At 34.6% G+C, this 13,600-nt stretch overlaps 1 long non-coding RNA gene across 1 annotated transcript; it reads left to right on the forward strand.

Moving 5' to 3' along the window:
* On the forward strand, window positions 1–13,321 carry LOC124353877. The gene is made up of 2 exons (XR_006921636.1): window positions 1–244; window positions 12,523–13,321. It is a non-coding gene; the product is annotated as an uncharacterized LOC124353877 (long non-coding RNA).
* The last annotated feature ends 279 nt before the right edge of the window (window positions 13,322–13,600 follow it).

Below are 13,600 nucleotides of genomic sequence, written 5' to 3' on the forward strand. Positions count from 1 at the left end.
TGCCGTATGTATTTGCAATTAAATTATTAATGTTTTGTTTACTCGTATTTGAATTAAAACTCTACGTTCAAAGTAAACAGAAAAAACTTTAAGGCTTATGGATAAAACTCAAAACCTGCTTTTAACAAACAAGAAAAACATTTTGGATTTTGTCCGTTGTAGCACTTAAACTAAATCTTACCGCCCGTGTTTAACTGGTGAAATGAAGTCATATAGGAAGAAACTATTCTTGACGTACAGTATGGTAAATTTATCAGTAGGAGCCTTTATTGTGAATGTAGAAATGTCGAAATGTTTAACCTTCCCAATCTAGCCTAACCTAATAAGTTTTTTGTAGTAGTCTAGTCCATTTTAGCACGCAACAGCCCCGCTTAAGTTGAATATAGATTTGGTAGATTATATTAAAATATATCCAATACAGGTATTGCATTACTTAGCCTAAGCTCGTGTAGAAAGTCGGTTTAAATTAAGTTATGGGATAACTTCTTGATTTTTATAACAAAGATTTCTGTAGTGAATGAATAACTCAGTCTAAAATTTTGTACTTAGATGTTTACAACATTTCAACTTAAACTAAAAAAATGAAGAAAGGAAAGCTTAAATAATAACTGAAATTATGTTGGAATAGTACTGATTCGAAATGCCTGTGGCCATCAGTGCGGGTTTTGGAGCTACCCGCTTGTAGCTTTTCCAACTTCTTGGAAAAAAGAACATCCTTTCAGATAGTACCTAAATTCGAGCCCAGATCATGTGAGCACTTAAGTTAGTCCACATGATCTGATCAAAAAGTGGCATATCCGGGCACCAACTTTCCTAAAACTAAAAATAACAAAACAACCAAAGAAAAGACAGCTTACATAATATCTAATGAAGTGGAGGATATAGATAACGACAGACTCCTTTTTGTTTTACACAAAGAAAAGAAATGTAAAATTCCATGTTTAAAAAATGACACAATATCTGTAATTTTCATTCTAACACAATAAAACAGAGCACCCAACACCCATATTGTCATAGGTAAAACATTTTCTTCACTTGTAGAGGATAAAATCATTGTTATAAAAGCTTTTTTTGCCCGAGAGAAAAAGGCGGTTTCATAGTCAAGTAACCCTTAAAGGACCTTTGCGCCTCCCTTCCTTTTTTTACACCCTCGGAATCTGAAACTTATACAGAAGCCAATCATTTGAGGGCTCCTGTTCTCTGATATCCATGGATATAAGAAGATACGCCCCTAGGATTTTTTCGGTAATTATGAAGTAAACGGCCGGACCAGCAATATAACAGTTTAGCATTATTACCCTATTGGTAGTATCTTCCTGAGCAAAACAATATAAGGTTTCAATGGGTGGAAATGACAAATAATGAAGTTATAGAACATTAAAAGTAAACTACCTTTTTCGCGCGGACTAATATTTCATGGTACTACGGGATCACGTGTTCATGTTATAATCGTAAGTCAACTTCTTATTGTTTGCTCCTGTCATTGTCAGCCGTTACGCCATCTTTGGATACGTAAAATACTAATGTTGAAATCAGTGGAAATTTGACCCAAATAAAAGACGTTTATTTTAATTTAGACCTTCTAAAAATAACAGTTTATATCAGCCTGACACAAGTGCCTCTCACCATCAGCGCAGGCTGCTGCTCAGTGCTGCCCCGCACTTATAGCGATATACGAAAAACACCTCTCAAGCCAGTATCTTTCTGTAAGAAATTAAATTCGAAATAGTCTGGCCACGCATACCCCCGGCCATTATTGCTTTACAGGAAACGTACTGTAACTGAAAAAAACAAATATTGTAAATTCACTTAATCATAATTTCCTACAATCTTGCAGGAAAAGTAATTCCACTTTGAATATTCTAAAATTTATTATTTGTCATTTTAATACCCGAAAACCTTATATTGTTTTGTTCAAAATAATAATAGCAATAGTTTGTTTGAAGTTTGTTTGTGACGATGGAAGGATTGTGAATAAAGCAGCATTTTCCGGATATTTTCCATCGTTCAGTGATGCAATTAACTGAAGAAGAGATTAGATTGCAAATCTCGAAACGTGTTACATATATTTTGTATCACTGAACTCATTTTTGTATTTCCTACAACTCTTCTACTATGGACACTATGTATCCTCTCCATTAGGTGGATTTAGGAATCCTGTGTGTCACATGCGTATCTACTGCCGCCACTAGGTCGAAACTAATAAGACAATGGTCCAAAAGTGAAAACTGTGAGACATGTCACCTTATGTTAACATTTTAAAGGCCTTATTAAAAATAAATTGCAGGAGTTTCTCACCTCTAGGATTAATGTTGGTACTGCCACAGAAGGCATGGTGCGCATTGTAGTCACAGCCGAGAATGAGAAGTACACATTTTTCTGCAGTACTGCAGTAGCCTTTGTATTTCCAATGGTGGGCAGTATGTTAGAGGATAAGGGAAATATGTTGAGGCAAAAATTACCTATTTTATCCTTGTTGTGAGGTTACTTTAATTGCCACTGCCGCCAGGTATTTTGTTATTAGATCTGTAATAGGAAAACCAATCATTTGTTTTGAGAATACAACACAGACTATTGGGTTTTCATTTGTTCGATTTTATATATATATATATATATATATATATATATATAAGATTACCGACCTAAGTCGTTAGGTCCCTGATGAAACTTTTGTTCATTACGGCAATGTCCAGACCTTTTGTGATAAACCTTCTTTCCAAACTGTCAGTTGCGCCCTTAGCATGGTGGAGATTTATCTGAATGAGGAATATTACTTCGCCTTTTTACCACCTCCCTCAGGGAGTACACTCCCGTTCATATTTTTGGAGTGCTTTGATATGGTGCCGTCTTTCCTCCCCCTAGGCCGAAACCGATGGTCCATTCAGGATGGATCCCTTCTTCAGAAAAAGGGAGCACGTTATATCGTTTTCCACCGCAGTCTTTTGGAGTAGACTTCTCTGGCAAGGTATTTGCAGAATCATTTGTGTCTTTGGGGTCTCTTCTACTTCCATGTCTTCCGCAGTGGGCTGTTCCTCGGTTTCAGACTTTCCTGAGGTCCCAATCACCTTTATTAGGGTCATCAGTGTTCCTCTGATTTTTCTTCTTGAATATTAGCTGAATCTTCCCAAACGTATAGCTGATCCAAGGATTCTCTTTTTCAAGCTTAACTTATTTGCTGTGGCACAGTCGACAGCCATGGTAAGCAGCTCTGACTTACTCTCATCACTCCTGGACAGCACGTTCCATTCCCATTAGCTCTTTGTATTGTGCCTTTAAGAACTTTATGATCTTTTTGGTGGAGTTATTTACACTATTTAGGAAGTAGGCAGTCACGATTCGTGCACGAGGAATTTCTCCTTCAGGCACAATCCTCAGGCTGGCTCCTTACAAAGATTTTAGGGTATCTTGTTTACCTTTCAGGTATTCCGCGTTTTCCTAATTTTCAAAGGTGAAAATTAGGACCCCTCACCTGTTTATACCGTAGAAGCTTGGAGATTTTTGCTCTTTCTCTTCTTCCACGATCACTACCATGATGAAGTTCTGTATTGTTTCCACAGACGTGAGTAGGGTTTCCAGATAATCGGAGCAAACGTAAATGAATAATAGTACAATATTGTAAACATTTGGTTGAGACACTAATTCTCCCACGCTTTAAAAAAAAAATAAGAGTGAAAAAGTCGAAAAAATGAAAACTTAAATCTAACAAAGTCTTTCAAACAAGCTGGCAATGTGTTCTAGTGGATCGGCGCAGTACTGGATTTTAATTTCCGGTTTCGTGTTGAGGTTGCTCAATGACTTGAAGAGGTGGTTTATGTTGTTGAGTTGGTAACACAGCCATGTCTTTTATTGGTAATTTTGGTCTTGGTGCTCCTTGAGCATCGTATTGTATGTTAGGAGAGAAGGTGACTGTCATTGGTGTCCCACCAAGTCTTAATTGATCGATATGTCGTTCGAAAGTGTAGCCGCTGTCTAGTCTGATGAGGTAGTGTAGGAGTCCTCTAAAGAGCTCACTTAGTAGAGTTGAATGCCACAAACCGCATCTCAAAAGGTTTATCCAATCAGAAATGGCGGGTTGTTTTAGGTACACATTGTGAAGTACATTATGCGCTGCCATTTCTGACTGGATCATTGTATTCTGATGCAGTAGGCGGCGTTTCACTCTACTAACCAATGTGTTTTCACTGACATTTTTTTAATTAGCAAATTATGTCATAAATTTATAACAAAATAAATAAAACTAAAAAATATCGGTATTTATTGTGTTTTTTTCAAATGAGGTATCACTCGACCCATGCTTTCATTTAAGATTTCCATGTTTTCCTCTGTGGGCCGTCCCCCATGGTTGGCATGTCATGGTAATAGCAAGGAAAAATAGTTTACATAGCCATATGGCACTGTGCAAAGTTTATAGATGTTATCTGCTATGGTTTGTAAAATATTAAGCTGTACCCAGACTTTTCAAACACCTTGTATAATAGATCAACAAAACAAAAAATTTTTTTTGACATTCCTTCTTCCTCTGTACCCTTCATTTGATTTTAATGACCCTAATACATGGCTAAAATATTAAACTGATTCTGAAATATGTTACATTACTAAGATGAGGGTTGATCGTAACTATGCACCAGACTTATCCAAAAGCGAAAGGGACTGACGAACTATTACTAAAGATTGGTTTCTTAAATCATTAAAGAACGGATCAAATGGTATTCTTTAGCTTACAGTGAAACCAAAGTTTCTCTGTACTGCATTCCTTGCAGAATGTTTCTCGTTCATTTTCACGTGAATCTAACATTTCATCATTAGCCAGAGAAGAGGGATTTGTAAAATTGAAAAAACTTAGTAAAATAACAGAACATGAAAATTCCTTCAATCACAAATGTTGCTTTTACATGTCGAAGTCTTTAAAGGCAAATCTTGGGAAAGGAGGCATAGATAAGGAACTGCAAGACGCTATTGCAAAAAAAGAATTTCACTGGAAAGAAGTCTTACGTTGTATTATTGATTTTATTTTAAATTTAAAGAAACAAGTGAAAGATGTGATTTTAAAAATCCAGAAAGTGGGAAATCTTTTAACACAATAGCTCTTTTGTCCCACTACAATATCCTACTTCAAAAACACATAGAACGCCATAAGAAAGGGCAGCTTAGCCATGTTTCATCTGAAATTCAGGATGAATTTCTTGACATTGCAAACAAAATAAGAGCAGATATAATTCAAGATATTAAAAAAGCTAAGTATTTTTCCCTGGCGTTCGACTGTACCCCAGACATCAGTCACAACGAACAAATGACAGAGATAATTCGACATGTCAAATTAAATAATAATTGTCCTGAAGTTGAGGAAAGTTTCATAGATTTGTTCCTTATTTCTGACAAAACTGGGGAAAGAATTCCCAAGAAATTATGACAAAAGTGGATAATGATGGCTTGAATATGAAGATATGTAGAGGCCAATCAAATGATAATGGTTATAATATGGCTGGAAAGTATCAATGTATGCAAGCTAAAATAATAAAAGTGGACAAGTTCGCATATTTTGTGCCATGCTCAGCTCATTCACTAAACTTAGTCGGAGTTTAAGATGCTGATACTTGTCTCCAAGCACAAAATTATTTTGGAGTGTTACATTCCCTTTACAACTACTTCAGTGCATCTACTTCAACATGGGAAGTGCTGAAAAAATGTTCTCTTAACTATGAAGGCAGAAAGTAAAACAAGGTGGTCAGCACGACTAGAGTCTGTTGAAGTAGTCTTCAAACATATTGATAAATTATTCCTAGCGTTTGAAGATTTATGTATTAATGGGCCACGCTAGAGACTAAAACTGAAGCTAGAGAATGTAGAAAGTTTTAAATGGCATGCTCTTGATATGGATAATAATTTAAGAACTACTCACAACAGACTTTTATGAGCAACATTTACAAGAAGGCTACCCGAATATTACAATAGCTCTTAAAATATTCCTTACTCTCCCAGTTTCTGTTGCTTCGGGGGAAAGAAGTTTTAGCTAGTACAAATTAATAAAAAATTATTTAAGAAGCACTATAAAACAACAGAGATTAAGAAATTTAAGTATAATTTCAATTGAACAGCAGAGGGCGTCAACAATATGTATTTGTTGCCAAAAAATTGAGAAAGGTTAAATTTAATTAAGTTTAGAAATAGGTTAATACATATTTTTAATCACTTAATAATTTACTATAAGTTTCTATGCAGAGTTCAGTTTGTATTTTGTTACAAAATGTTGTGCCCTTGTTTAATTTTTTTAAATAACTAGCCTACATAGTGGACTGTTTAAACTTCAAATAATGTAAAATTAGTGATGTTGGTTGTGCCATTATGAAAACTTTGAACATAATGAGAAGTAATTAACATAAACATTCTAATGTATATTATTATGACAACATTAATACTTTACGTTTCTTAAAATGTATTTATATTTTACTGTAGTGTAATAAAAAATGTTAGATAAATCATTGTTACTCTGTACTCACGTTTCTAGTAAATTTAAGTTACTAAACTTAAACGTAAAGTAAACTTTAGTTCTATTACTGATACAAAATTCCGAAATATAATAATTATCATTTAAAATTTATGGATTATTTACTAACTAATTTAGAAACAGCACTTAAAATACTTGTTAAATTTCCGGAGTCAAGTGTTAGAAAGGGGGCGGAAAATTTAGGGCTTGCCCCCCTGGAAAAATATGTAGCTGCGGCCCTGATTGCAGATATCGTTCTGATGCACCTAGGCTTTCATTGTACTTCGTTAACACAATACTTCGGGATACTGTTTCTCCATATAAATGTTGTAGGCCTATATTATTGCATACAGTTTTCGAAACCGAAGCACTTGCGGTGTCCCTTTTAAGCACTGATAGGCCTAAGTATGTTTTAAGCCACGCTAGTACGCACTTGTGGAGCATACAGAACTGACCGATGAACGGATCGTGCATGCGCGTTTTTGCCCACTGCGCGACCACAGACCGTTTCACGTCTAATTAATTCATCTATACTGTGACGGTTTAAACATTGGGAATAAACCGTGAATAATAGGTTACCGTCTCTAAAAATCGTCTTATTTCTCCAATTGATGTGGGATGTTTCATTTCCAGAATTGCGTTGATCTTCGCAGGCAATTTCAGGATTTTGTCGTGTTCAACAACGTGGCCTAGAAATCTATGTGTTCCTGAAAGAAAGGGCATTATTTTTGATTGAGGTTTAAGTCAAATTTCTGCAGTTGCTTGAGACATGCGTACAAGTTAAACAATGGCCAGCTAGCATACAGAATGTCTCCTACGCGGACGCCGAGAGACGCTTCCCCAGTCCAGACATTCTGCAGGTCAAAGGATGCTCTGCAAACTTAAAAGGACATTCAGTTATTTTAGAAAGCCTACTTTACAGCAAAGGACTAAATTGTCCAAATTTTCAATGAATGTTTTAATTTTCATTACAACACCTGCTGCCCCACAAAAACGATCAAAGTTTGTCAAAAGAAGGTTAATAATACTTGGTTCACCAAACACATTCTGGTTTCGTGAGGAAAACTTAATTTTTTCTCCAAAATAAACAGAAAAACAGCCAATGAACAGTTCAAAAATTTTTTTTTATTTACAAAAAAAAATTACACAAAGGTGATCCAAGCTGCAAAAGCGTATGATGTCTCAAAATCAATTATTTCTTCAACAAACCGTTTCCAAAACTGTATGGGGCATCATTACCAATAAACATCACAGTCAAAATGGGGGACACACTAATTGTGAGTGATGCTTCTAGGGTTGCCAACAAGTTTAATGGATTTTTTGCATCTGTTGCTTGTGGACGGGGCCCTCGTCCATCACTGCCACAGGAGAATCCCACGTGTAGACAGAGTCCAATAGCCTCAATGGCTCTGACTCCCGTACTTGAGGAAGAGCTCGATAGAATCATTCAACAACTCCCAGCTAAAAGATCAAATGATCTAGAATTGAGATCCACGTGGTTAATAAAAAAATGCTCAAGGCATATTGTGAAACCACTGACTCAATTAGTCAATTTGTCTTTTAAATATTTGAAAAACTTTTTCTAACAAAAATTCTTTACTTCTTAAATAAAAACAACCAGCTTTCTGAACACCAATTTGGACTTAGGAAAAATAAATCGACAATAGACGCAGTGTTGAGTCTGGTTGATATGGTTGTAGAGGGGCTAGAACGTCAGGACCACACATTAAGTTCTACATTTTAAAAACATCTTTGTTTTGTTTGTTTAAATATGCCCTACTAACCAGGGGACGTGATATACACGGGTATGAGACTAGAGGCAGAGATAACTACCGTACTGGAAAACACAGAACGGTGGTTTATGAGCACTTGCCTTCGCAGGCAGGTGTTCATTTCATCAACAGATTGTCAAATTCTATGCAAAACACCCAAGGCGTCAAATGCTCGTCTTAAGCGCTTTCTGGTGTCAAATGCATTCTACAGCATTGACGAGTTTCTGGCGTTTAACTGGGAGTCCACCCAATTCGATAACTGACTCCAGCGCTGGAAGTGGGTTGATATTGGCGAAAGATGAATGAGACTGGAATGTATGAAAAATTATGCAAGTTTGGACGTGGTGGTGATGTGGTATGAAAGTTTAAAATTTAGAATTAGTTATGATGTTTGCCATACAGTGTGACATTGTAACGAGCAATTAAAGATTTGATTTGAATTTTAATCTGCATTTTTCTATTGTTGAACCGTGGACTATGCTGTTGTCAAAGTAGTATTCGGTCTTGGGTACTTCTCTGAGAATTTGGTTGATGATAGGTTAAACTCTGCTGGTGCTGGTTGTCACCGAAGGATAGCTTGTTCATTTGTCTGTTCCTCAAGTGAGTTGTTAATGTCTATATCTCACTTGATGGATCGTCGACCTGGATGTGTAGATACGCCTTGTACAGATCCAATTGGCAAAAGCATTTGAAGTTTCATATTTTATTTAGTAGAAGTTCGGTTCCTACCTTATAGTCGACACGGAGGCGCACCCCACCGCTTGCTTTAGGAATAACTACAAGGGGAGAGCCCCAGTCGATAATGTCGATCTTTTTGATTATTCCTTACGCTTTGAGAGAATGTAGCTCAAGATATACTTTTCTTTGCAATTTGTAAGGAAGATCGTGCTCTCTATGATACTTGATACTCTATGAAGCTTGAGTGACACTTTGAAGTCAGGTACGCAGCCTTTTTATTGATTGCTTTTGTTATTGATAAAGTTGATGGGTTGAGAAGTTGCTTGCTGGTTATCGAAAGAAATTGGGTCGATTTTGAGATTGCAGATCCTTACTCGACCTAATTTAAGCGAGTAGTTGTCTGGTACGATGTAAATTTCATTTTGAAAGCATTCGATATGTAACTCACATCAGTTTTTCCCTGCATATGGAGTAAAAACATTTTGGGTATACAATCTAAATGCTATGTTTGTAGGCTGAAGTGGTAAGTTTAGATTTAGTTGGTTGAACATGTTTCATGGTTGAAAGGTGTATCCTGACCCTGAATCTACTCGTAGGCCTACTTCAAATTTTACTGGCATGTATTCAACAGTTACCAAGGCATAAAGGCATGAAATGCTTGGTTTCTTGTGATGGAAAATTTTTTTAAATGTCTGCGATGTTTTGAATACTATATACTGATTGTTTTGTATGTCACATACTTGGTCGGTTGATTATTTGTTGGATTTGGACTTTGTGGCAATAAGCGAAGTGATGCAGACTTTACTGACATGTCCCACAAAAATTTAACGTTGTCCCTGGAGCATTGCTTTGTGATTCCTTGAGCAATGCTTAAAACACTTTGCGCTTCTCAAGTTGTAGTAATGGAGGAATACCTCATTGAGTTATATTATTGCTCTTACCTCTTGGTTTTCCTTTGGATTCCATAAATATTTCGTGCCACATTATCAAGAAACTCCAATTCCGGATGCGTTACATACATATATTAATTGTTCCAATCACTAAACCTTATAGATAAACTTAGTTTGAATATTTGTTACTGATGCGAATCTGTAGTAAAATGCAAATAATACTATCATTCATATTTGCAGTACACTGCTACTCTTGAAACTATACAGTTACAGCAAAAAAAGAAACAAATATACCAGAATTTTTAATTCTTAATATAAACCATAAGTCTAGGTTGATACTGAGAACAAGAGTTCAATATAATTTTGAAAAAGCCAATTATTTAGGGTATGACAAAAAGTTCTTTGTTTACTACACAATTTAATTTCATTTGACAACTGATTAAAGTATTGCAGTCCAGTGTATTCAAAACATTGTCTAAATACAGATTTATTTACTTTGGGAATTCTAAATACATTGTGCTGGGCGTTTCTAATTTTGTAGTATAGGTTACTTGTTTCCAAAGTTACCACTTCAAGCAAAAAATTATTTTAAAACTTTGTACACAAAAAGTGTTGCATAGGAAGTATGTTTTAGATTGCAAAACATAGGAAAAGGACTTTCTCTTACATTTTTGTCCAGAATAATGCGAATATAATGTTTTTGTGTTACTAGTATATGTTTGTAAGTATTTGACAACGTATCAAGCCATACTTTATTCTGGACTGAATAAGTGCAAAGTATATATTACAAGGCAATGTCTGATAGCATATATCTCCTATGTAATAAAACATTGTAATGTTGTATTTTAGTATGTTGTACAATGATGAAATATGTCCATCCCAAGAAAGTTTTTCATCAAAAACTAATCCTGGATATTTAAAATTACATACTTGTTCTATTACTTGACAGTTGCATAATTAATAGAATTATAATTTGAATCGATATTTTAGAGCATGTTGGAAAGTGAAGCCTCTGAGATAAGAATTAACAAGCTTGGTTTTAAGTACGATAACTTGGATTTTATTTTTACTACATCAATTTCTAATGGAAAGAAGATCTAATTTAATTTTTTCAAAGCTAAGCTTTATTACATAAGACAAGACTGGTGATAAATATTCTGATATATTTTTAACTGTATAGTCTTAAAATGATCTAAGCCAGAGGACTTTTTTTTAATTTTTATGGCATTCATTATTGTTATTATTTTATTGTGAGTTGTTGGGTGCATGAAGAGAGTCATTTACATGTTGTGGCTGTATTAAATTTACTTGATTTATATTTTCATCAGATTCAACAGATACAATGTATTTTTCTTCTCCTCGTCAATAGTGTTTGGGTCAGTAACAATGCTACAGTGACATTTTCCAATAAATTTAGCCTTAATAGCACTCGTTGCAATTGTCTTAATCCAGCTCAGGTTTAAATATCAAACTATGGAGTTCTACATACTGTCCGTGTCACTAGACGATTATATTTATTATGGTTAATTGAATGAGTTTGAACTAATCACAGGTAGATTGATGTTAATACTCAGTGTTAATAAATTTGGAAGAAAAAATTTTAACTTCTAGTTTAAATATAAACTGCCTTAGATTTGAATTTACTAAATGTTTTGTGCTCACATTTTTTACTTTGTTGTATCGATGATCTAAAAAACTGAACTCATCCCTCTCTACCTTACTTTGGCTTTCGTCCACATCTACTTTCCGTACATTGGATTTCGCTTGAATGTGCACCAATGAGAGTTGACATTACCTTATATTGAGTTGTTCGAGCCACGTTTTATCATTCACTGCATTGTCTGGGTCACTTTTACTGCCACACTTTTACTTTAGGGAACACCTAAATATGTCAGTGTTGATGAAACGACTCGTAATGTTGCAATATTGAGTCAGAAGGTAAATTTTTAATTAATAAATTATGATATCCATATGTTTTTTAAATAGTGAGGGATATGAGGGAGCTATAGGTTATACAATGAAGAGAAATTATAAACATGTCAAGAAATGTAGCGGGATCCTAAAGGCAGACACTGGGTTCCACTTTGGAATTATGGACAGTTTCTAGATTTTTGCACTGGACATGAGTTTTCCACTGCAGTCAGCAGAAATAGATGATGTCTGTTTTACACTCACATTTCAGTTTATACGCAGGTAAGGCACTTGAGAATTCATAGGAAGGATGTATTAGCTGGGATATGTCACCCACAAGTATCATTACATGTGCATGTGACACTACATTAACCAACTGAGCATTAAACATTGCTACTTTAAATACAGAACTGAACAAGGGAGCTGGCCACACTCGAAAACAAGACCCACAGGGTTAGTCAAAGTGAAATCTTTTATTGTCATCCAACTATATATGTAGCATTGACAAAGGTCCATTCAATATTATTTGTCTATAAATATAGTTGACATAAGAATTAGACTATAAAGCACCTGCTTACAGTGTAAACTATATTAAATATCAGATATGATAATTATGTATTAGATATGTTACTATAGTATCACTATTTTACAGATTGGACAGTTAGCATAATTCACTAAACATGCTCTAAGCCTCCTCCAAAACAAAACCACATCCGACTCTGACCTAAGCTGTAGAGGAGGGAATTCAATTGCACAATTAAATAATTCTTGTATTTATTTTTTCTAGGATTAATTACAATTTCTCAATGGATCATCTAGACTTAAAAACAAGACATTCTTCACCTTTGAAGAACACGCAGTTTGTGTTTCGGAGAGAGAAGAATTTAAACTTCTGGAAACATGTCACCCCACACTTGGTCCCATTTGACCACCCCTTTTTCTCACCAAGTCTGCGTAAGGTAGAGGAGACTATGAATTATTTGAAATATTGTAGTGGCTGTAATATAAAATTAAAAAATATTGAAACAAATGTAAAATATTCAAGTAAAAGTTTTAAAGATGGCACTGACCTCTTCAAGTGCTTTAACAACCATACTATGAAATACTCCTTTGTGAATGAAGAAAAACTGAAAAAATGCCAACTGTCAGGTGTTCCACCTCTTTTGAATTTAGGTTCAGTTACATCAAAGTTGCCAAGAACTGTAAATAAACTGTTTATTAAAAAGGAAGTTAGTGGTTTTTCCAAGAAAAAGTTACAGTCACTGGAAAATCAAAAATGTTGTGCCTTACACAATTCTATCATGTATCCTATTATTAAACTTAGAAGAATCAATGACACTGTGGTATTTTTGAGTAACCTAAATTTGCGACCTGTTTGGAAGAACAATGTTCTCTTCAGATCTCCTGTTAAAGTAAATAAACTAAGTAAGTTGAGAAACAAAATAAAACATTAAGTGTTACTAGTTTAAATGCACTCACATTCTGGTGTTCTTAAATAGGTAATTTAGATTATAGAGATTCATATTATTTTAAATATAAAATTGTACATTTGTGTGTAGTTTAAAAATATATTTTTATAAATTGAATTGAAATATTTATTTACTACTAAATTATAATTACTTATGAAAATACAAGTTTGGTACTGTTAACAATGAAAGAGTGGTATTTAATATAATAGGTGTCACTCATTATGGCCGTAATACTTGAGTAAACACATTTTCAAAATAATAATTTCACAGAATTTTATGAGACCTAGATAATTTGATTATACAATTTGGTAAATATGGAATAATACACAAAATTATCTATGGCAAAAACGTTTGTTAAGCATGTAGTCACATCCACAATATTTGTGAATACACCAA

The sequence above is a fragment of the Homalodisca vitripennis genome, chromosome 2 (genome assembly GCF_021130785.1).
Source record: "Homalodisca vitripennis isolate AUS2020 chromosome 2, UT_GWSS_2.1, whole genome shotgun sequence".
Classification (NCBI taxonomy): domain Eukaryota; kingdom Metazoa; phylum Arthropoda; class Insecta; order Hemiptera; family Cicadellidae; genus Homalodisca; species Homalodisca vitripennis.